Genomic DNA, 23,550 nt, shown 5'->3' with positions numbered 1-23,550 from the left:
ATATTCAAAGACTCTGCTTCGGCCGCCTTTTCAGGAAGAGAGTTCCAAAGACTCACGACCCACTGAGAGAAAATGTTTTGCCTCATTCCATTTTGAATGGGCGACCCCTTATTTTTAAACAGTGGCCCCCTAGTTCTAGATTTGCCCAGGAAGAGTACGTTTCCGGAGAAATGATGACATTCAGAATCGTTTGCACAAAGATGCTCCACAATGTGGGATTTTATTTTCAATATGGTTCCCGGTGTTGTGAGCCATTCTTCAGTGGGGTGGATGGCCAGGTCACGTTCTCCACGGTTGGCACAACTGTTGAGCCTGGCGCTGGGTTCCCAAGTGCTGTCCGCGTGTTTCTTTCTCTGTGCCCTACCCTGCGTCATCACCCCCACAAGGCGAGCAGCTGCCCCTCCCCACTTTCCCATTCTGCTTTGGCACCTGCTCTCCATGCCCACCATCTTGTTCTTAATCTTGTTCCCCCCCCACACCTCAGCTCATTTTACCTGGGGGGTGGGGGGGGGGGGGGGCGGAGGTGGGGGGAGTTTAAAATAAAATGAAAAGTTCGGGTGAGCCTCAAAGTGGGAGAGTGTGTAAGTCCCAAAAAGTTTCTGCTCTAAAAAAAAACATGTCAATTTTGTCTTTTTCTTGCCCATTGAGCCCTCATGTTATCCACCCCCCGCCCATGACTGACAGATGAGGGTTTTGGCGCCTTTTTTTCCAAAGCCCTCGCGCTCCTCCTCCCTGAGCACGTGAGGCGCGCGCTCTCCTCGTGCTCCCGCCCAACCGTTAAGGGCAGCGTCCTGATTGGCGGAGCGGGAGTCACATGTAGCCCATGCGCATGCCGGCGTTTGAAACGGGCCCTATAAATAGAAGCGGCGTCTTCAGGCAATCGGCAGAAAGCGGGAGGTTGGGTGAGAATGGTGTTTGAGGGTGTAGGTCTAGGTCCAGTTCTAAATTAGTGTAAACCTGTGAGGTTAAATGATGCGGGAATTGGATCTGAAAGAAATAAGTGTGGACAATTGCAACCAAAATCTAAATCATTCAGAAAAATACCTTCAAACTGTAGACAAAAACCAGCAACACAGAGGAAAAAATACTTTACATTATTTAATTAAATCTCTAGTCAGAAAGAAACAGTTTTTAAACAATTTAAAGTAAAACATTGTAAATTGTGTTGAAAAAAAGTTCATTTTGTAAATTGAAGAAAAGAAAAAGCCAGGTCATAATTTGTATACCTAACTTTTAGAGTACAAAAATTAGTTCAGAATAATTTTGTATTGTTTGGTTTTTGAAAATCCACACATTGTATTTTGAGTCGTATAAAGAAAATTCAGTTTGTAAATTATATTGCATATTTTTGAAAATTTTTACCTGTCAAGAAGAGGAACAAGAATTTCCTGAGGGGGGAAAACAGGAGCTGGCCCGGTTACTTTTATTGAGAAAGAGACTGAGGTGGTGTTAGTCTGAGGGAAAGTCAGAAGCAAAGACAGGTTCAGATAATAGGACCATAAACATTGGACGCTGCTGCTGATAGGAAAGTATTTCACTGAGATTGGGCTTCATTTCGAGTCTGTGAGGGAACAAGAAAAGGGGGGGAAATAACAGTCCCGGGACACAACCATTGAACAGACTGAGGGGTAGATAAGGGCACAAAAAATCGTGGGCAGAGCCCAGTAAATAAGGTGCCCGACCTCGGGATGGGGATGGGTAAAACTAAGAGTGGGGGGCAGATACTGGAGAGGGAAAGACCATGTCTGAGCGGAGGAAATCCGAGGTAAGGTCACGGGAGATTTGAAATGGAAGCCAGACAGAAAATGCTGGGTCCGAGTATTTATTGCAGCATGAGATTGGGGAAGGTTCAGCTGGTCAGTCACATCAATACTGTCAGTAGGAGGGAGTGGGTGAGTTCCCCAATGTGTCGGTGGGATCACAAGTATTAATATTGACCAGCGAGACATTGGGCCAATCTAACTGATCCTTCCAATTATTCAACATGTAACTGCCTAAGTTACTTCATTTTTTTGCTTCTACCACCCGGCCCTGGTGCCTATTTCAATTTCTGATCAATCTTTCTGTGACTTTAATTAAGAATTTATGCTAGTCTTGTAAATAATTGCTTGGTAATACAGAATTTGAACATGGCTGAAAAAAGAGACACTATCGAAACTTTTCGTCTTGGACTGATAAGGACAGCTACGCAAGATAAACCAACAGCAAAGGGAACAACAATTTATACTGTATGAGAAGAGAGTGCTGTTTGGTTGGCAAGTGGACTCTGATAAGTAGAGGCATTGCAATAGAGAATGAAGCAGAGAACAGTTAACTGTTGGCTGCCAAATATTTGTTTCAGTTCAAACCAGACAGGTCAACTCTGATTGCTTAAGGCATTGCCATGGGGAATGAACCAGGGAATGGCTGTCCCCCAAGCTTTTCTTCAGTTGGAAAAGGTGTAATGCGTGTACTTGCTCCTTCTGTCTGCAAAAGACAGGGCCCTGTGTGTGATGATATGGGGCTTCTAGCAAGCATAAGTGAGCCACATGGATGCCCTCGAACATCTGCCTCCAACAAACCAGTTGAGAGTTAATTGAGACAATCGGCATTGTACGCGGATATAAAAAAGGGAAAGGGGAATGATTTAGAAATGGGATGATGAGTTGGACCTTTTTTCATAATTTTATTGGTTCTTGGGATATGGGTGTCACTGTCAAGACCAGCTTGTATTCTCCATCCTTAGTTGCCCTTAAGAAGGTGGTGCTGTGCCACCTTTTTAAACTGCTGCAGTCTATGTACTGAGGTACTCCAGCAGCGTAGTAAGGCAGGAAGATGTTTTTTTATTCATTCATGGAATTTGGGCTTCGCTGGCTGGGCCAGCATCCCTAGTTGCCCTTGAGAAGGTGGTGGTGAGCTGTCTTCTTGAACCGCTGCAGTCCATGTGGTATAGATACACCCACAGTGCTGTTGGGGAGGGAGTTCCAGGTTTTTGACCCAGCGACAGTGAAGGAACAGATATATTTCCAAGTCAGGATGGTGAGTGACTTGGAGGGGAACTTCCAGGTGGTGGTGATCCCATATGCTGACTGCCCTCGTTCCTCTAGGTGGCAGAGGTCGCTAGTTTGGATAGCGCTATTGAATGAACCTTGGCAAGTTGCTGCAATGCATATTTTGCCTTTCGAGATATGCCCTGGAGCAGTTTGGCACCAACACTGACTGTAGAAGGTGCTGTAAGACAACTTTCCTACCAGACCTTTCAACATCATGGTGCCATGATATCGATGGCTCTCAATAATGACTGGCTCTGCCAATCCATTCAAGTGGTGCGGAGGATAATCTTTTAAAGATTGGCATATCAGACAGTGCAGCAAATCTTGCAGGAGTAGAATGTGAGCTTGTGAAAAATACAGATTTAAAGCCTAAATGTGTCCGAAATTACAGTTTTTATTTCTCCATATTCTACAGAAGCTTAGAGAAATTGCCCTTTATCTTTCCAACGATGAGTGGGTATGGATAAGTGAATGGGTGGAATCGCGTGAAAAGAAGGTGCAGCAGAACCGTTCTGTTGAAGAGTCATACGGACTCGAAACATTACCTGTGTTCCTCTCCGCAGATGCTGTCAGTCCTGCTGAGTTTTTCCAGGTATTTTTATTTTTGCTTTTGTTTTGGATTTCCAGCATCCGCGGTTTTTTGCTTTTGGCTTTCCCCTCAACTGCTCAAGCGCAATTGCTGTCATTAAAAACTAAATGAACCATAAAAACAGGTAATATTGCAATAGAGGAGGCGAACTCTGCATCTCAGATGTCATCAAGGACCTTCCTTTCCCTCGGTTTTGAGAGTGAGCATTAATTGTCAAAATGTAATGCTCTTTCCATTGGACTCTCCAATGAATCCAATCAGGTTCAATGATATGCTTATGGAAAAAAATTGAGAGAGCAAGACTCTTAGAGGGCATGGATCTGATTGCTGAGCTCCCAGCCCACAGCATAACATCAAAACTCCTTTACATCTGATCAGCCTGGGCTGGATTTAAATCCAGGTGCCAATGATGAAAAGAAATCCTCTGAACTATTCTTATCTAAACTTATTCTAAAATGGTCAGATTCAACAGATACCTTACATCAGTAAATGATGCCAAGTTAAATACAGACAATTCTCAACTGCAGGTGACTGGAATATTTTAATTTTCACTGGATTGAATGTACCGAAGCCAACATTCATGTCAATTAGTCGTTTCTGAGGTTTCCCTTCAAGAAGTCCTTGAGCTTTCATCTTAGCCCACCTTGCATGCGGTGTCCAAGTTTAAGTTGTGAATACATGCCCGCCTTAGGGGTTTCAATAATCAGTCATAAGTACTACGTGTCCTGTCCATCTGAGCTGGGGTCTGATGGTGAGTGCTTGAATTCCACAGATTTCTGCTCTTTGAAGCAAACTCAGTGTTGGGCATTTTGTCTTTCCATATACTGTCCATGATATTCCAAATACATCTCTTGTGGAATAAGTGCTTAATGTGTCTGGGATACATAGTTATGTCTCACAGACATATAGAAGGGTGGGTATTATCACAGCTTTTACATGTGACAGGTTTTATTGTTACACTGCCTTGTTTCCTCCACAGACTCTTCCACAAATGAACAAATGCTGAACTAACTCTAGCACTTGTGTTTGCCACTTCGCTGTCAATGCAAATCTTTCTGAAGATTGTGCTTCCAAGATAGGTGGAGTTATCTGCAGCCTTGAGAGTTGTGTCATTGAGAGTTATCGTAGATGGGGCATAGTCAGAATTTGGTGGTGGCTTGTTCAAGTACCTCTGTCTTCCTTAAACTGATGGTTGGCCCATAGCCATCAGCCACTTTTGAAGAATGGTCCATGATCCTTTGAAGGCCACGCTCACAGTGTGACACCAAATCGCAAAACAACAATTCCCATTTCATCACCTCTGGTACCTTAGTTGAGGATTTCAGTCATGTCAGGTTGAAGAGATTTACATCAGCTCTGAATTGGACGTATACTCATTCAACATTTCCATCAAGTACCCCAGAAAGAATGGCAGCAAAGAAAATACTGAAGAGCACAGGGGCCATGGAGCACTCCTGCTTCACATCACTTGTTACGTCAAAGGGGTCAAAGGTTTCACCACAGTCAGTTGTTTCCCAGGATAATACTAAGTACCACAGTCAGCGACTCTGGCCATCTTTTCATTGTGAAATTGTTGACCTGATTTACAGCTCCATCAGGACATCAAGCTTGGCTAAGACTTTCCACAAGGCCTCTCTATTTACTGTGTCAAAGGCCTTCGTCAGGTCACCAAAGATACAGTTGAGTCTCATCTGTTCTTCATGGCATTCCTCTTGTATTTTCCGAAGGGTGAAGATCATGTGGCCAGTGCCCCTGCCTTTTCTGAACCCACTTTCTGGCAATCCGTGTTCTGACTTTTTGCGATGTCAGATTTGATAGTAAAACCAACGCTTTCCTCTCGCCACTCGCTCGCTCTTTGTCAAGGCTGTTGTTTTTTTTTGTGCACTGACACGTGGACATCAGCCTGAACACTAGCTCACCTGGTTAGGCCTCCGAACCGACAGAGTTACTGGGGTGTGGCCGCTGCCACCATGCATAAGCAGCTAAGCGGGTCCACCAGTGAGAGCTGGGCAAGTGTCAATGACCAGGTGCAGTTATCCATCCAGCTATGAAGTAGGATGTGGCTGACTCCTACAATAGGGACACAGCGGATAATCAGCACCTGTAGTACTGTACTTCAATTCCTTCATCAAAGCTGGGAGAATACAGGGAGCATGTATGGTATCTGATGGGTATATATTCATACAGTTAATTCCTTATTCTCATTCAGATTTTGTGTTCTAAATTTCTGTTACAGTCTTCATAAACAAAATTGCCTGAGTTACTGTGCTAAAGTCAGGAAAGATAATTCGATGTTCCACGGAATGTAAATTTTTTTTTTAACCAATATTTGTATACACCTGGTGGATTTCAATGTTAGCTTTAATGTACTGTTAAATATTTCCTCTCTTTTAGTGATATTTCGTGGTGTGGGAAGACCAACAGTGAAGTAATAACTTAGGTGCTGAACCACCTCCTCTCCCATTTTCCTGAAGGCACTGATTCTTCAGTGGATGTGTTTCCTCCATCTGTCCTGCATGAATGGGCAGCCTCGTTAATATTCGCTAAATGACTGTTCTCCATGGGTTAGAATCTTGATTGTTGGACTTGGGCAATCCTGTTCACACTCTCACACACACACACACATATGTGTTAGAATCTTCACTGTTGGAGTTGGGCCCCCTTCATAAACACATGAATAGTGAACTGAAACCCTCGTCCATTTTTAACTTTTTTTTGTCATGTGATAGTTTGTGAAGTTACTGAAGAATGCCTTGTGCACGGTCCTCCGTTATTCATAAAGGACACGGTTGTTGAACTCAGTCGGCCAGACAGAGCACGTTTAATCCTTCCAGAGGGACTCAGCATTGCCACTTCAAAGATTCGAAATGCTGGTCTTGGTGTATGGAACGAAGGGAAGATTATTGCCAAAGGAGTTCACTTTGGACCCAATGAAGGAGTAGTATCAAATGAAGAATCAGCTGATGTCTGTGTGTATTCATGCGTGGTAGGTGCCTATCAAAGTTTTCAGGTTTCTTACTTGCTTTAAAAAAGGTTCATGGCTTACTTGAATGAAATTACTAAAAGTAATTTAAGGTTTTCTATTCCTGGTGGCTGCTCTGTCCTGCTGGTAAATAGACAGCAAGTGAAGACAGAATCAGGCTTTTCCCTGATGCCTCTTATGTTCAAGTAGCCTGAAAACTCATAGAAATGTTCACAAGGTTAGAATGGATTACTGGGCATGTTCACTGAAGGCCTAACAACAGCCGAGGAACGGGAATCACCAGCAACGGCTGTCATGCGTCTCTATTGATCGGTCCATTGTGTCTTTCAAAATTAACATCCTAGTTTTCCCATGTTGAGAAACTGGCAATAGTTTGGGAGCAATGGGTCAATCTGATGAGATGTAAGAGTGGGAAAAAGTTAGAGCAAAGTAGGCTAGGCACGGTGTTATGATCTCGGTAGAGACCAGTAACTTTTTTTTTCAAGAGAAATCCAAAATCCCAATTCTTTACTTAAAAGGATTCCACAGTTTAAAACGAAAGATTTTTTACTCTACAAGAGGCAAATAAAGCAAACGCTACATACTGTCTTAAATAAACCCCCAATGGTCTAACCTCAAGAATCAACATAAATCAGACATGGATTAACAGACAAATTGAAGTCGATTATAAACAATAAATTACACATTAAATGGCAGATACAACTAAGACCGATCTTCCCAAATCAGCTCAGCAGTCCACACAGCGTATATGTATCATCAATCTCAGCCACAAAGTCCTTCAAAACAAATCACAAAGAATTTCAGCCCCTCCCCTTCTAGGATGTGGTCTGATCGCCTGTCGACAGTGCGCAACCAGCCTGAGTTCCACGGGCACGGCCTTCACCACAAATGGTGCATGTCTGCAGAACCTTAACTCAGTCTGGATAGTGTGAATCCATCAACGTTATCTTCAAGTAACAGAGCCAGCTGCAGCAACTTATTCTCAGCTTCTGGATCTGGACTTTACCTTGCCTACACTGCACCACTGGACACATCAACTGCTACTGCTCAGCTTGGATTGATCTGCGTCCTTTTCCATCCTGCAACTAGGCTCAGTCTTCCCAGGAGTTGTGCTTTCAAGTCCCAGTTGGTTTTTGCTTCCTTGCAAACTGGGAGGGTCGGTTTACTTTCTAGCTTTCCCTTTCCTATCCCCCTTTTCAGTTTCTGTTTTCACTTAGGGTCTGCTTCATGAAATAAAGGCTTTAAAATCACGGGTTCTGTCACATGGGAGGAACATGGGGAAGTGATTGCAACACGGTAAAGAGCATGGGCGTTTTGACTTGGTTCAGCGATCTTTCCTGACTTTGCAAGGCTCCCTGAAACTATTCAGCACCATGGTTCTGTGTTTGTAGCTCCTATGCCACACCATCTCAGTCCTTGTCATTTTGTTGATCTGGGCTATCGAATGCAAACCTATAACCACAGAAAGCAGGTGAGAGGATGGTATGTTTTTAGTAAAAGAAGAGGGCAGCCACTGTACTAGACTTATACAAATCGTGTTAAGCTTGATCGTTGGCTAAAATAAAGTTGATTTTTTTAAACTTTTAATACTCGGGGGTAGGTAGGAATGTGGGGTTGAGGTTACATTTAGATCGGCCATGGTCTTTTGAATGGCGGGGTAGGCTCGAGGGGCCGAGTGGCCGACTCCTGCTCCTAATTCACATGTTCATATGTACGTGTGTTTGTGTGTAATCCAATCCTTTTTTCAAAGTATCTACCTGCAAATCAGTAAAGGCAAGTAAGGTTTTGAATACATTGATGCAAAGGGTGAATCTGAATCAAATTGGATGAGGTGAGGGGAAACTGATACAATATTGTCAGGATTTGAGCACCCGGGTCCCAACCAATCTCCCCTGCCCCGAATGAACTCTCCTAGCCCACCCATATCTCTGCAGCCGACTGGACTGATTTCCTCAGCCGTCTCTCGTAGCCACAGTCACTCCCTGCTTCCTTTACACTCCTGGGCTGCAGCATGATGCCACAAGACTTCGTTCCCAACAGCCAGACAGCCTCTCTATCTGGGTGGCTGTGGCAACATTTAAAATCAGCAACGAAACGCCCCCTCCTATAATTTCCTAACGGCTAGGTTTGCACAGCGGAGGCTCAAGGGCCTTTGAATTACAACAGGTGCATAGTTTAGCGTGTTTTTTTTGGGAGATCAAGGGAATGGGGGCAAGTGTGATGGGTTCCAAGGAAACATCCCGTCAGGATACCCTTATTCCTTGATGTGTGTTTGATATGGCGCCTGACAAAAGGCTTGCTCCAAAAACGTGGACGTATTCTAGAAGAGAAGGTAGCATGTCTCCAGCTGACTGGACTGATTTCCCCGGACCTCCCTCTGACTCACAGCCTCTCCCTCCTTGCTCGACACTCCTCAGTTGCAGTGTGATGCCACAGGACTTTCTGCCCAACAGCCAGACAGCCTCTCAGCCTGGGTGCCTGTGGCAACATTTAAAACCATCAAAGAAATAGCCTAGATCTACTTTTGTTTATCCTTCTTAATGGCTAATTTTGCACACTATGCTAACATGTTTCTCATTTTGTATTCAGGCAACAATTTGAACTGAGTTTTGGCCCCTTACGTGTTTACTTGTTCTGTTCCAGATTGGTTAACTGTGCCAGAAAGGAAGAGGAGCAGAACCTTGTGGCCTTTCAGCACTGCGGCAGAATTTATTACAGGACCTGCAAGTCTGTTCCTCCGCGGTGTGAGCTGCTGGTCTGGTATGGTGATGAATACGCCAGGGAACTCGGGATCAAATGGACTGCAATGTGGATGGCAAAACAAGAACCAAAATGTAAGGATTCTGACCAAAATTGGGAACTTTAGCATAAGAATCATTAGTTTTCTGTTACAATATCAGCAGTGTTTGCCTAAGTGTCACATAGTAAACTGGTTCGTCAAATTGAAGCCTGTTGGGTTAAAGGAGCAGTCGTGACATGGATATGAAATATGTTAAGAGATAGGAATCAGAGATAATGCTGAATGAAATGGTTGCCATCAGACTGGTGCCATTATGCGGTGGTTCACCCAGTAGACAGTGTTAGGACTCCTCTTTTTGATATATATGAATGGCCTGGGCTTGGGCATGGGGAATATAATTTAATTGTTTTCAATTGACACAATGCTTGAAAATGTAGTAAATAGTGAAGAGGAGAGTGAGTAGAAGACCTCAGGAAGATGGTAGATAGACTGGTGCAATGGGGAGACACAGAGCAGGTAAAATTCACTGCAGAGAAGAGTGAGGAGAAGTAATATGAATTAAATGGTACAATGTTAAAGGGGCTGCAGGAACAGAGGCCTGGGAGATTCACATACTCAAATCTTTGAAGGTGGCAACACAAGTTGATAAGGCTATTAGACAAACACACAGGATCTTAGACTTTATAAATACAGGCATTGATTACAAAAGCAAGGAAGTTGTGGTAACCCTTTAGAAATCACTACTTAGGCCCCAGCTAGAGTGTTGTTTATAATTCTAGACACCAGACCTAAGAAAGGGCGTAGGAGAGTTGTTAACCAGAGGGCAAAGGTAATTGGCAAAGTTGCCAGGTAAGGTGAGGAGAAATCAGCTTTGCAGCGAGCTGTTATTATCTGCCACGCAGAGACTGAAAGGAGGGGGTGGAAGCAGTTTCAATAATGAATTGCATAACGAGATTGGATAAATGTCTGAAAAGGAAAATAATTGTAGGGATGTGGGGCAGGAGTAGTATGAATAGGATAGAAGGGCTGGCACAGAGACGATGGTCCAAGTGGCCTCCCTCAATACTGTATAATTCTGCGATAATTGACTGGCTGGGACTTTTGTGTTGTAATATTTTATAGAGAGCAGGTGAAAGCTTGAGGTGCAGCTAAGTTTAGTATATGCTTCAATGGGTCCCAGTATCCCCATCTGGACAGTAGTTGATGTGGTGTGGTTACCTTTAGTACTCCTGGACTGGGAATAGGTAAATTCTGCAAGCATTCTCTTTCCTGATCTCTAAACAGTGACTCAAGAGTGTGTCAATTCTCCTCACTTGGTAACACTGTTCAATCTGGGCACTGAGGTCAGGAATTGCTTCCTTAAAAATCATCCTGATAATTTCCAGGTGAAGAAAGAATTGCACCGTTAGAAATGCTTTAGATGTATTTGGGATCTACCAAAGCTTTTTAGATCTAATGTCTTTCTTTTTGTTATTTAAGCAGCTCAGTTTACACATAGCAAGATCCCAACAACAAAAGCAGTGAGATAACTGATCTAATAATCTGACTTTGTTGAGTTAGTTGGTGGATAAATGTTGGCCAGGACACCAGGACATCTGCCTGCTGTTCTTTATATCGAGCCATGGGTTTGTTCTCTATCTTAACAAGCAGAAAAGGACATAGTTTAGTACAGCTTGAAAGATGTTACCTCTGACAGTGCAGCACTCCTGCAGTGCACCAGTGCAGCACTCCTGCAGTGCACCATTGCAGTGTAGGCCTGGATTAAATGCACAAGTCTCTGGTGAGGGACATGGATCCACAATTTCTGACTTGGATGTAAGAACGCTAACTACCAAGCCAAGACAGACAGAGGTTTTCACACTTTAGTCCACAAAGCTCAATAATACTGACCCCCTCCATCTCCACTCTCACACGTTCTCAAATTGTACTTCCAAAAGAAACTTCTGGATGTTTCATTACACTGACAATGTCCCTTCTTTTCTATCCAGCAGGGGAACAAAATGAGTGTCATCCTTGCCCTCATTGCAGTGTTGCATTTACCACTGCAGATTTTCTTCAGAAGCACATCAGAAGACACCCTGAATCCTGTGGACAAATTTCATCAGGACAAACCTCTCCTTCCAGCACAAAAGATCTTTTCCAGTTCACACAATCCATCCAGGGGAGCCAATTTATAAAAGCAGATGATCACCTGCATCAACAGATCCACAGAGCAGAGAAGCCATATAAATGTGTCATACAGAAGCCATACTGAATGTGGAAAGAGTTTCACACCAGGCTGGATACCTCCATAAACACTGTCGGATCCACACAGGAGAGGAACCTTTAGGGAACCTCTATATACACCAGTGAATCCATACAGGAGAGAGGCCGTATAAATGTACTGAATGTGGAAAGTGTTTCACACTGTCGGGAAATCTCCAGAGACACCAGCGGATCCATACAGGAGAGAATCCATATAAATGTACTGAATGTGGAGAAAGTTTCATACTGGCTCGGGTCTTCCACATACACCAGCGGATCCACACAGGACAGAAACCATATAAATGTACTGAATGTGGAACGAGTTTTACAGAGTCAGGGAGCCTGCATATACACCAGCGGATCCACAGAGGAGAGAGGCCGTACAACTGTACGGATTGTGGAAAGAGTTTCATAAAGAGTTTCATAAGAGTTCACATAAATACCAGCAGACGCACAGAGGAGAGAGGCCGTATAAATGTTCTGAACGTGGAGAGAGCTTTGTTTATATGTATCGGCTGAAAGCTCACACTTGTTCTGAAACTTGCCATCATTGTGGGAAAGTCTTCAAAGATTCGTTAGCTCGCAAAATTCATGAGAAAATGTTTTGAAAGCTAATGAAGAAAACTGTATCCAAATCATAATTTTACTAAATTTCAATATTTTTTGCTATTTGAAAGGCCTTGAATAATTACTACTTATATCGAACATTACTCCCAGTGAAGATTGGCAATTTGGGGCTATGTTGTTCTAGCATAATGTCGGACCCTCTCTGAAACTCTGTATCATCAGTCTGGGTTTGCAAAATGTTCGCTCTAATATAAACTGCAGCATCCACAGAATGAGTTTAATCTTCGTGAATCTTTGTCCCACTGACCCGTCACAAACTCTTCATTCTGGTGGTGAAAGGTCGCATGAACGATACTGTCTTGATGCACATGTGTGTGTCGGTAAAGGTGCCTATCACAAAATATACGCCGCTAATAAATGTTACAAGTAAGACGCAATAGTATAGCCGCAAGTATTGAAAACTATTCTGTGCTGTAGACTCAGTACTCCTGTTACTTTTCTCAAACACCTCCTCCCACATGATCTTTTCAGTGGTTAACCATGAGGTGATCAATACAATTCTGTTGTCGTAGTTTTCAGAGTTGAAGCAGAGTTTAAGCAGAAGCTCAATATGAGCATTTGATATGTTGTAATTTATTTGGCACCATCTAAATATGCTGAAATATACTTTAATTTGTATTATTCAACTTTGTATTTAAATTGTTTCTATGCAATTATTTAATCTATATCTACATTGTCCGAGTAAAATATGTGCTGATGTTCATTGTTATTCAAATGTTATTAAAGAAGAAAATTGTGATGATTATCAATGAACTATTAATTTAACATTAAGATACTTCAGCTTCAAGCCGGTTCAAGATCAGAAGATTGAGCTTTGTAAGTCTGAGCCTGTGATAAAGTGATGAGAGCAGCAGAAAAGGATAGACCATCTAAACAAGTTCTGGAAGTCCAATGTAACTCAGGAGCCTCGGATATCATTTTAAATTAAAAGGGTGAAATATGGGTGATTAAGGTCACTGCCTTAAGTATAGCAAAATACAATCACAAGAAGTCAGGAACCAACATCAGTCTAGCCCGGGGACCTGGAACACCAGTCCCCAAACAAAGGCAGTGCTGAGTAAAATGGAGGTTGTAACATTAGAGCCCTGATGAATCAGATGAATGATTGATGAATCAATCTTGGAAATGCCTGAACATGATGAGTGACCTCGGCTGCAAAGCACTCCGATGTGTGAAATGTGCACACGGAGACGCTTGGTGCATTGGTACGTCTGCCTCAGAACCTGTTGTCACTATCCAGCAGCATGGATTTTTTTATTTTATTATTCTTTCATGGGATGTGGGTGTCACCAGCAGGGCCGGCATTTGTTGCCCATCTCTAATCGGCCTTGGACTGAATTGCTTGCTGAGCCGTTTCACAGGGCAGTTAAGAGTCAGCCACGTTTCTTTGGACCTGGAGTCACGTGTAGGCCGAGGCCGGGTAAGGATGCCAGATTTCCTTCCATGGGTTTTTGCTGACAATCGATGATAGTTTCATGGTCACCATTACTGAGGCTAGCTGTCAGTTCCGTATTTGCTCAAATTAATTTAAATTTCACCAGCTGCCATGGGCCCCTTGGTTACTTGTCCAGTGACATTACCACTGTACCACCGTCTCCCCCAGTTGTCTGGCTCCAACTTGGCGCAGCTTTCCTCGCTAAGCTTGAAGCCAGCCTTTTCAAGCATGGAAATGTTGGCCAACTCCATTAGAGTACTTGTGGATCCAGCCGTGCAGCAGCGTCTAGCTGCCGATGACTCAGTTTCCATTTCAGGACAGAGAGAAGCTGCCCATTGTCTGAGTACTGCAGTGGAAACTCAGCACTTAGATCATGAAATCTCTGCTTCTTTCCATGCCGGCGCAGCTTGGTAAAAGCCTTCAGTTGTTAACTGCTGCTTTAAATGCATTGATTCCAATCTTCAGCCAGCTGTTTGGGGCGATAATGGCTTCTGTCTTGTCTTTTGTCGAACTTGCTCCGGCATGCTCCGTAACTGAGAATGCACGTTTCCAGGTAAATGGTGATATTCAGAATCGTTTGCACAAAGATGCTCCCACGATGTGGTATTTTGATTTAGGTATGAACCTCGGTGTTGTGAGCCATTCTTCAGTAGGGGTGAATGGGCCAGGTCAGGTTCTCCACACTTGGCGTGACTGCTCAGTCAGGCATTGGGTGCCCAGATGCTGTCCTTGTGTTTCTTCCCCTGCGCCCTGCCAAGTGTCTCCACCCCGACAAGGCCAACGCCTGACCCTTCCCCAGTTTCCTCTTCACTTTGGCACCTGCTCTCCATCTTGTCCTCAAAACAATTCGCCAACGCCTCAGAGGAAAAAAACTGAATAAAATAAAAGTTCAGGTGAGCCTAAATGGGGTGGGGTTCAGCCCTTACACGTTTCCGATGCAATGAAATATCAAGTTTGCCTTTTTCTTTCCCCTCTGAGTCCTTATATTCCCCTCCCCTCCCCCCCATGAGTAACTGATGTGGGATTTGGCGCCTTTTTTTCAAAGCCCTCGCGTTCCGCCTCCCTGGGCACGAGAGGCGCGCGCTCGCTTCACGCTGGAGCTCGCGGCCCCGCCCAACCGCCGCCGGCAGCGCCCTGATTGGCCGAGTGCGAATCAAGTGACGCCCGTCAAAAACCGGCTGGCGAGGGTGGGGCCGGTGGTATAAATAGAGGCGGCGTGGCGGAGCGATTGGCAGAAAGTGGGAGGCTGCAGGAGGGATTGGGATTTTGGGGGGGGATGGGTCAGGGAGGCAGAGAGGACTGCGGATCGCAGCTGCTCTGTACTCCCGTCATGCAGTGCGCAGGGGGGGTCGGCGAACAATAACGTACTTAAGCATGGTTGGTGAGGAGAAGCAGCCCACAGAGCATTACCACAGCTCACATACCTACACACTGGCTCAGGAATCATACTCCATCCAGCACTCATTCCCATCACAATCGGGCAGGAAGCACAGGGATTTCAATCTGAACAGGAGCTCAGACAGCAGCTCCTTTCTGCAGCTCTGCAATTTCTTCCCAGTTTTGGCTGCTCACTGGAGGCCGTGGCCGAGGGAGCCAAGGTGCTGTATCTGTCCTCAGCGGTGACTGGGATGTTGAGTCATGGCCCAGGGGGACCTCGTTCTGCACTTTGTGTGCCAGTGTAACAAGGGCACCTCCCTGAACAACTGACTGAGCAACACCTTCAGGTCCAGGCGGGACAGCAGGAAGCCAAGAAGACTGATGGATTGGTGAAGGATGCAGTGGAAGCGAGGCTCCGGATGGTGATCCCTTATATAGACACCTGGCCGCAGGCTCTGAGTATTTTACTGCTCCCACAAAACATTGCCGAGAGTTTGAGCAACCTGACGAATGTGGTGGATGAGATCTGGTACTACGCAGGAGACAGGTCCACAGACTCTAACTGGTGCACAAGGCGAGCCATCCTAGCAGGAATCTACAATACGACAGAGCTGGTGCTGGTACAGGATTCCTCTCCGGATTATGAAGACACTTGGAACTTCCCTGCAAAACCGTGTCAATGATGCTGTCAACGTGGCTCATTCTGTCAAACAGGCTGGATCAACAGGCAAAGCCCTTTTCCAGGGTCTCGTTGGTGCTGCAGTGACACTGAAGAACCTGAGTGGTATTGCCCAGAATCGATGAGCAGCCTGTGGGCATCAAGACAAGTGGAGACTAGGGCTGGCACCCTTGAAATCGTGTCTCAGGAAAGGCTGCACAGTGTGTACGTGTGACTGTGCAAAGAGGGATTCTTTATATGTCGAGTCATGTGTTAAAAGTTGAAATAAAGAGCAATCCAAGGAAAAAACAAAAAAAAAAGATAGGTCAGGGAGGTTGGGTGGAAATATTTAACACTGTACGTGTGAGAGGGAGAAGATAAACCTCAATTAATTTAAACCATTCAGCTCAAATGCTGAGGGATTGGAGCTGAAAGAAATGCATTAGGACATTATGACAATAAATCAGAGCTGCAGGATCAATTAAAAATGCACTAAATAGTTCAAAGTCTCAGAGAAAATAGCAGATAAAAATTACTTCACATATCTCATTCAATTAAATTAATCATCAGAAATTGAAACAAGATTTGGTTCAAATCATTTGAAATTAACATTTCACAAATTGTGGTGAAAAATGAAAAGTTAGTAAATTGATGCGGGAATAAAATTCTAGTTTATAATTGGCTTACCTGATTTTTCTAATGGTAAAATTAGTTGCAAATAACTTTCTGTTGCCAGGATTTTAAAATTTCCATATATTGTCATTTGAGTTGCTGAAAGGGAATTCAATTTGGAAATGGCATTGCATATTTTCCAAAGTTGGCGATTTAGTTTTGTAAAGAAAAGGAACAAAAAAATTCCTGAGGAAAATCAGGAGCTGGCATGGTTATTTTTAGTGAGGAACAGACTGAGGTGGTTTAGCCTGAGGGAAAGTCAGAAGAAAATACACGTTCAAATATGAGTACTTTAGACGGTGCTGCTGATAGGAATACATTTAACTGAGATTAGACTTCATTTCAGTTGTCAATGCAGATGTTTCTGGAGATTGTGCTTCCGAGATAAGTGATGATGTCCACAGATGTAGAATGGTATTGTCCCTGCGTTAGTGGTAATATCGCTGGGATAGTAATCCAGAGGACCAAGCCTAGTGCATGTTGGTCTTCGATTCAGTGAGATAGTAAATTTCATTCTGGAGTGTAGCAGCCTGTGGTCTGTAGAGTAGACCGCTCTTCTCATGACCCTGGGAGCATAACATCTTTTATGTTGCTCTGCCAGGTGATTTATAAAGTCAGTCTGATACCAGTGTTTAGATCTCAGGTGCATCCAAGTATTTATATATTTTGCCTTCTGTCTAAAGATGGTGTTGGTGATTGACATATTCCAGTGGGTGCAATGACTCAGGAGAAGCATGACATTGCATGTTGCATTTCCCCACAAGTACAGTATCTTAGAGGTACATATTCATACAGCTAATTCCCGAATCTCTGATTCTCTTTTTTTGTATTCCAAATCCCTGTGTACAGTCCTCAGAAACACAACTGGCAGAGTCGCTGTGCCAAAACCAGGAAGATAATTCGATGTCCCACAGAATGAAGATATTCATTACCAACGTGTGTGTGCGTCAGGTGGAATTCAGCGTTAGTTTTAACATTCTGTAAAATACCACCTCTCTTTTAGTGATGTTCCGTGGTGTGGGAAGACCAAAGGTGAAGTAATAAATTATGCGCTGAACCTCCTTCTCTCCCATTTTCCTAATGGCGCTGATTCTGAAGTAGATATGTTTCCTTCACTTGTCCTGCATGAATGGGCAGTCCTAAAGGGGACAAAGCCCCTGATGGGTAATGTATTCTTTCTCAGCACTAACCCCCTTCACCTTCATGGAACACCAAACATTGAACTGTGAGTCTAATTCATCTTCAATTTTAGTTGTTGCATGATAGTTTGTGAAGTCTGAGAGGCATTTTTATTGAAGAATGCCCTGTGCACTCTCCTCCGGTGAAGGAAATGGTTGTCAAATTCAGCCAACCAGGCAGAGCACATTTAACCCTTCCAGAGGGTCTCAGCATTGCAACGTCAAAGATTCAAAATGCTGGTCTCTGCGTGTGGAATGAAGGGAAGATTATTTCCAAAGGTTTCGCTTTGGACCTTATGAAGGAGTAGTATCAAACGAAGAATCAGCTGCTGTCAGTGGGTATTCGTGGATGGTAAGTGCCGATCATAGTTATCAAGTTTCTTGATTTAAAGAAAAGTTCAGCACTCTATTGAATGTAATTGCCAAAAATTATTCAAGGTTTCTTTTCCTGGTGAGTCCTACTGGTAAATAGACAGCAAGTGAAGACAGAATCAGGCTTTCTTCTGTTGCCTCTTGTGTTCAAGTAGCCCGAAAAGTCATAGAAATGTTCACAAGTGAAGAGTGGATTAAATAGTGGATACATTGGAGGTCTAGTGGCAGCCAAAGAACCACTCGAATAGGAACCACCAGCAACAGGAAGCAAGAAAGGTGTAGCAGAAAACAAAGTGCTGGAAAAACTTAGCAGGTCTGACAGCATCAGTGGAGAGAGAAACAGAGTTGAAGTTTCGAGTCTGTATGATCCTTCTTCAGAGCTGCAGAGGAGTAGAAATGTGATGAAATTTATACTGTTTATGGTGGATGGAGCAGATGAAGCTGGATAGAAGGCCAGCGATGGGTGGGGGCAAAGGAGAGATTGACAAAGGTGTCATGGACAAAGGGAGTGTTAATGATAGTGGTAAGGGCTAAAAAAGATGCTGTTAGTGGCATAAAAGTAAGAAAGCAGAATGTGATAATAGCAGGACAAGGGTAAGCACTCTGGAAAGAACAACATGAACAAGTACTCGGTTAACCTATGTCACTTTGTAGTCTCCTTACACCCTCCTCACAATTTACTTTCCTGGGTCATCAACAGGTTTAGCAGCCGCTCCTTTGGTCCCTTCATCCAAGTCATTTATATAAAGTAAAAAGTTGAAGCCCCAGCACTGACCCCTGTGGCACACCACTCATCACATCCTGCCAACCAGAGAAGACCCATTTAGGCCTACTCTCTGTTTCCTGTTAGCCAGCCAATCTTCTATCCATGCCAATATGTTACCCCCTACACCATGAGCATTTATTTTCTGCAATAACCTTTGATGTGTCACTTTATCAAATGCCTTCTGGAAATCTAAGTACAGTATATTCACCGGTTCCCCTTTATCCACAGCACATGTGACTCCTTCAAAGAACTCCAATAAATCGGTTAAATATGATTCCCCTTTTGCAAAACCATGTCGACTCTGCCTGATTGCCTTGATTTTTTAAAGTGCCCTGCAATAACATCTGTAATAATAGTGAAGTGTTTTGTCACTCCTTAGTTAAGAATACACACACAGCTATCTGATTCTGAACTCCAACTCCCTGTATAAAAAAAACAGAAGATTCCTTTATTCCTTATTCTCCACCAGAGGGCAATACATCCAGGATTTAGCACCCAACTGGCAGGTTTCATATAACAATTCTTTTTACCTAAAATATCCTTTTACAAAAATAAGAGCAGAGGCTGTTCTGATCAGAAACACCATGACAGATACCATCTGAAAAACCATGGAAGCAGCTGCAAGACAACCACACAGCCAAGGTAAAATCTTGAAAGTGGAGGAGTGTTCTCCCACTCTTAATTCCATCTTCAAGTTCAGCTGAGAGCCTGCCCTTCTTGCAGTTCAACTACAAGTGGCCTCTCAACCTACTGAGAATCCTCTGCTTATGTAAGACCTCCACTCCAGTTAAAGCATGAATTCATCTAAGAAACTACAGGCCTGCTACGAAAGAGACTGAAATAATTCCAGATTGTAATCAAATTTTTTCCCACTCATCCGTATCTACTTCTTATGTGTGTGCATGATACTGTGTAAGACATTATGTTTAATCCTCCGTGCCAAGTGTATTCTCATAAGTAACCTTTATCTTTAAATTCACAAAAAGCTTGCTTCTGGAATTATTTAAATCGGGACAAACCTCTCTGGGGTTAGGAAAACACACTATCCTCACACATAAAAATAATTTGATCACAGACAATAAGCAAAAATGTAGGCCTGAATTTTACTTTTGGCAGGCATGTGCTGTTGGCAGGCCCAAGAGAGGTCGGGAAACGGCCCCCTGACCAAGATCAGCACCCGACCGCGATTTCACGCTGACTGGCCAATTAACAGCCAGCCAGCGTGAAACACACACTGAAAAGCTCAGCGCTGCCAGGGTGGGGGCGGGAAGACGATGGGTGATGATGTTTCCATGGGCATGGGTGAGTGCTGAGAGAAAACGCCCTGAAGGCAGACAGCAAACCTGGACAATATCCCGGCTTGGGCTGACAAGTGGCAAGTAACATTCCGGTCACATAGGTGCCAGGCAATGACCATCTCCAGCAAGAGGGCATCCAACCATCGCCCCTTGATGTACAATGGCATTACCATCACTGAATCCCACACTATCAACATCCTAGAGCTTACCATTGACCAGAAACTGAACTGGACTAGCCATATAAATACTGTGGCTACAAGAGCAGGTCAGTGGCTAGGAATCGTGCGACATATAACTCACCTCCTGATTTCCCAAAGTCTGTCCACCATCTACCAGGCACAAGTCAGGAGTGTGATAGAATACTGTCCACTTACCTGGTGCAGCTCCCACAACATTCAAGAAGATCAACACCACCCAGGACAAAGCAGCCTGCCTGATTGGCACCACATCCACAAACATTCACTCCCTCCACCACTGACACACAGTAGCAGCAGTGTGTACCATCTACGAGATGCACTGCAGGAATTCTCCAAGGCTCGTTCTACAACAGCTTCCAAACCCACGACCACTACCATCTAGAAGGACAAGGGCAGCAGATAGAAGGGAACACCACCAACTGGAAGTTCTGCTGTAAGTCACTCACCATCCTGACTTGGAAACATATCGCCGTTCCTTCACTGTCGCTGGGACAAAATCCTGGAACTCCCTCCCTAACAGCACTGTGGGCGTACCTACACCACAGGGATGGCAGCGGTTCAAGAAGGTAGCTCACCACCACCTTCTCAAGGACATCTAGGGATGGGCAAAAAATGCTGGCCCAGCCAGCAAAGCCCACATCCTGTGAATGAATATTAAAAAAGAGATGCAGACCTGAAAGTGCTAAAATAAAGGTTTAAAAAGCTGCAAAAAAAATGTCTATGTATCACAATCAATCACCTGAAAATATAGCTGAGAAAAATGCTGTCCACAGTTATTTGTTTTTATTTTATTCCATCAAGGAAATTTCATCCCACTCTTGGATAAAGTTTGATGAGAAATGCAAAGGCCAGCTGGCCAATTGGCCTGCCCGCCAACCATAAGGTTGGACAGGCCACGAAAAATCAGAGACAATTGTGCCGTCAATGAACTCTGCCTGTGACAGCGCCTCTAGATATTTATTGAATTCAAATTCCACCATCTGCTGTGGTGAGATTTGAACAAAGGTCCCTGGAACCCTGGTCTTTGTGATAATACCATTATGTCGCTGCTTCCCCACCTTCCAGCTGCTTTTCTCAAACGCCTCCTCCCCATGAACTTTTCACTGTTTAACCATGAGGTGATCAATAAAATTCTTGTCATTGTAGTTTTCAAAGTTTAAGAAACTGTTGAAAAAAGTTTAAGCAGAAGCTCAATTTGAAAATTGGATATGTTGTAATTTATTTGGCACAAGCTAGGTAGACCGAAATAAGCTTTAATTCGTATTGTATTTAAATTATTTCCACACTTGAACTGGTGCGAGGGTTCAAATAAATAAAGACGCTAGCAAAAGTATAGCATTACAAAATTCCTGAACTAATTTTACTGAACTATGTTTCAAAATCACAAGGGGGAGAATTTTCTCCCCATCGTGTGAGCTGGGCAGCAGTAGGCAGGCGCGCAGCCAATCGCTGCCCGCGATTGTCTGCGCGCCGCCATTTAACGTGGGTGGGCCAATCAAGGCCCGCCCAGCGTGACACGCACCCGGAAGCGCTCAGCTCTCCCTGTGCGGGCGGGGGGTGGAGGGAGAGTGGGGGCATGTGCGCGAAAGAGTGCAGAAATCTCTTTGAGGTAGCTCCGTGCCTCAGGGAGATAAAGTTCATATTTAAACTTTGAAATAGAAAGTGAAAAAAAATGATTTACACGTGTCCCCTCATGTGTCAGTGTCACATGAGCTGGGACATGTTTATGTATTTCAATAAAAATGTTTATTTAATTTATAAAGCCTTCATGAAACCTCATCCCGCCCATGGATGAGATTTCGTGAGAAATGCACAGGCCACCTGGGCTCTTCACCTGCCCGCCAACCTTAAGGTTGGACGGGCAGCCCTGTTAATGGTTTCAGTTGGTTTTTAAATGGCCTTAACATGGCCTTTGACAGTTTGGCGGGAGCGCAGCCGACTCCGGTGCACACCCGCCGAACTGAAGATCGGAATGACGTATGGTGACATCGGGACGCACGCCCGACGTTACCGCGTGTCATTTAACACATCAGCGAGCGGGACCCACCCCCACATGCCAACCAGAAGGTTCAGGCCCATGAGATCAAAGATTTACACATCTCGTTGTCTGGATGATGCCCACAAAGCTAAATTTTCCACACCGTCCCCAGCCTTGCCCCGTACCCCCTACCATCTCTTTAACCCACAGAACTACTGGTCTCTTTCACCCAGGCCTTTTGTCTTTAATTCAATCAGAAGACTAAACATAATTCAAGTAGAAAACGCTGGACAAACCCGGCCAGTCTGGCAGCATCCGTGGAGAGAGAAACAGAGGTAGCCTTTTGAATGCCTCTTCTTCAGAGCTAAAGAGAGGTAGAAATACATTTCTATGTATTTCTACCTCTCTTTAGCTCTCAAGAAGTCACATGGACTCAAAACGTTAACCCTGTTTCTTGCTCCACAGATGCTGCCAGACCAGCTGAGATTTTCCAGCATATTCTGTTTTTATTTCAGATTTCAACATCCGCAGTATTTTCTTTTTATTAGGAGACTAAAGAGTTACGTATTCACTGAACGATATGCAGGACACCCTAGTCCCTGTTCACCTCTGGACCATTGATCAGATGCCCAGGGGAGAAGGTGTAACTTCTGACATGTTGGCCAACATCCAGCTATTAAACAAAGTACAAAGAAAAGGTATGCCTTTCTTATACTCCTCTGAACATGTGTTTAAAGCTGTGGTGCTCAGGGATTGGTTTGTCCCTGCAGGGTCAGCTCCATGAGTGGTCAAAGGCGATATCGCCCCTCATGGACAAAGTCCTGATGAACTGTCTCCAAATGCCCTTCTTGACTATTACAAGGTCCCCGATCATTTCACGCACTATCGCCCTCACTCACGCACAAGCACACAGTCCTCCTCCTCACACACACAAATTCTACCCCTTCTCACGCACACTCTCCCTGCTGTTGCGCACACACACCCCGTCCCACACACATTCTTACCTGCCTCTCGCGCACACTCACCGCTTCTCGCACACCAGCATGTGATTGGACGCACGTTGCTGGGAGGCCATCTCTTAAGGAACTGTATTTTCATTTAAAAATTTGGAAAGACGTTGGATTCTTTGGGCACTTGGGATTTTTTTAAAAAAGGTCTTAAGTTCACCTTGGACTGGGAGCAAACATGCCTTTTCCAAGAGATCACCTGACCAGCATGCTACTTGAGGAGGAGAGCTATTTGCTTATTTGGATTGTAATTACTCTGATGGCTGGGGGGAAAAAAAATTAAAGGCAAAGGCCCTGGTGAATTACTGGAAATCACCTGATGAAGATGAGCTTTATGTTTTGAACTTGTTTTTTTGAACTCAGTTGGGAATAAACTAAGAAGGAGGAAAGCTGCCCA

General features: G+C 44.2%; 1 pseudogene across 1 annotated transcript; it reads left to right on the top strand.

Moving 5' to 3' along the window:
* Positions 1-1,741: 1,741 nt before the first annotated feature.
* Positions 1,742-16,005, top strand: LOC144671555 (ubiquinone biosynthesis protein COQ9-B, mitochondrial-like; annotated as a pseudogene). The gene is made up of 5 exons (XR_013573945.1): positions 1,742-1,765; positions 6,404-6,607; positions 7,996-8,075; positions 9,248-9,438; positions 14,936-16,005. The product of XR_013573945.1 is annotated as a ubiquinone biosynthesis protein COQ9-B, mitochondrial-like (transcript).
* The last annotated feature ends 7,545 nt before the right edge of the window (positions 16,006-23,550 follow it).

Source organism: Cetorhinus maximus, chromosome 33 (genome assembly GCF_964194155.1).
Source record: "Cetorhinus maximus chromosome 33, sCetMax3.hap1.1, whole genome shotgun sequence".
In the NCBI taxonomy this organism is placed as follows: Eukaryota; Metazoa; Chordata; class Chondrichthyes; order Lamniformes; family Cetorhinidae; genus Cetorhinus; species Cetorhinus maximus.
Note: the sequence above shows the minus strand (reverse complement) of the source record. Positions and strands in the feature narration are given on the sequence as shown.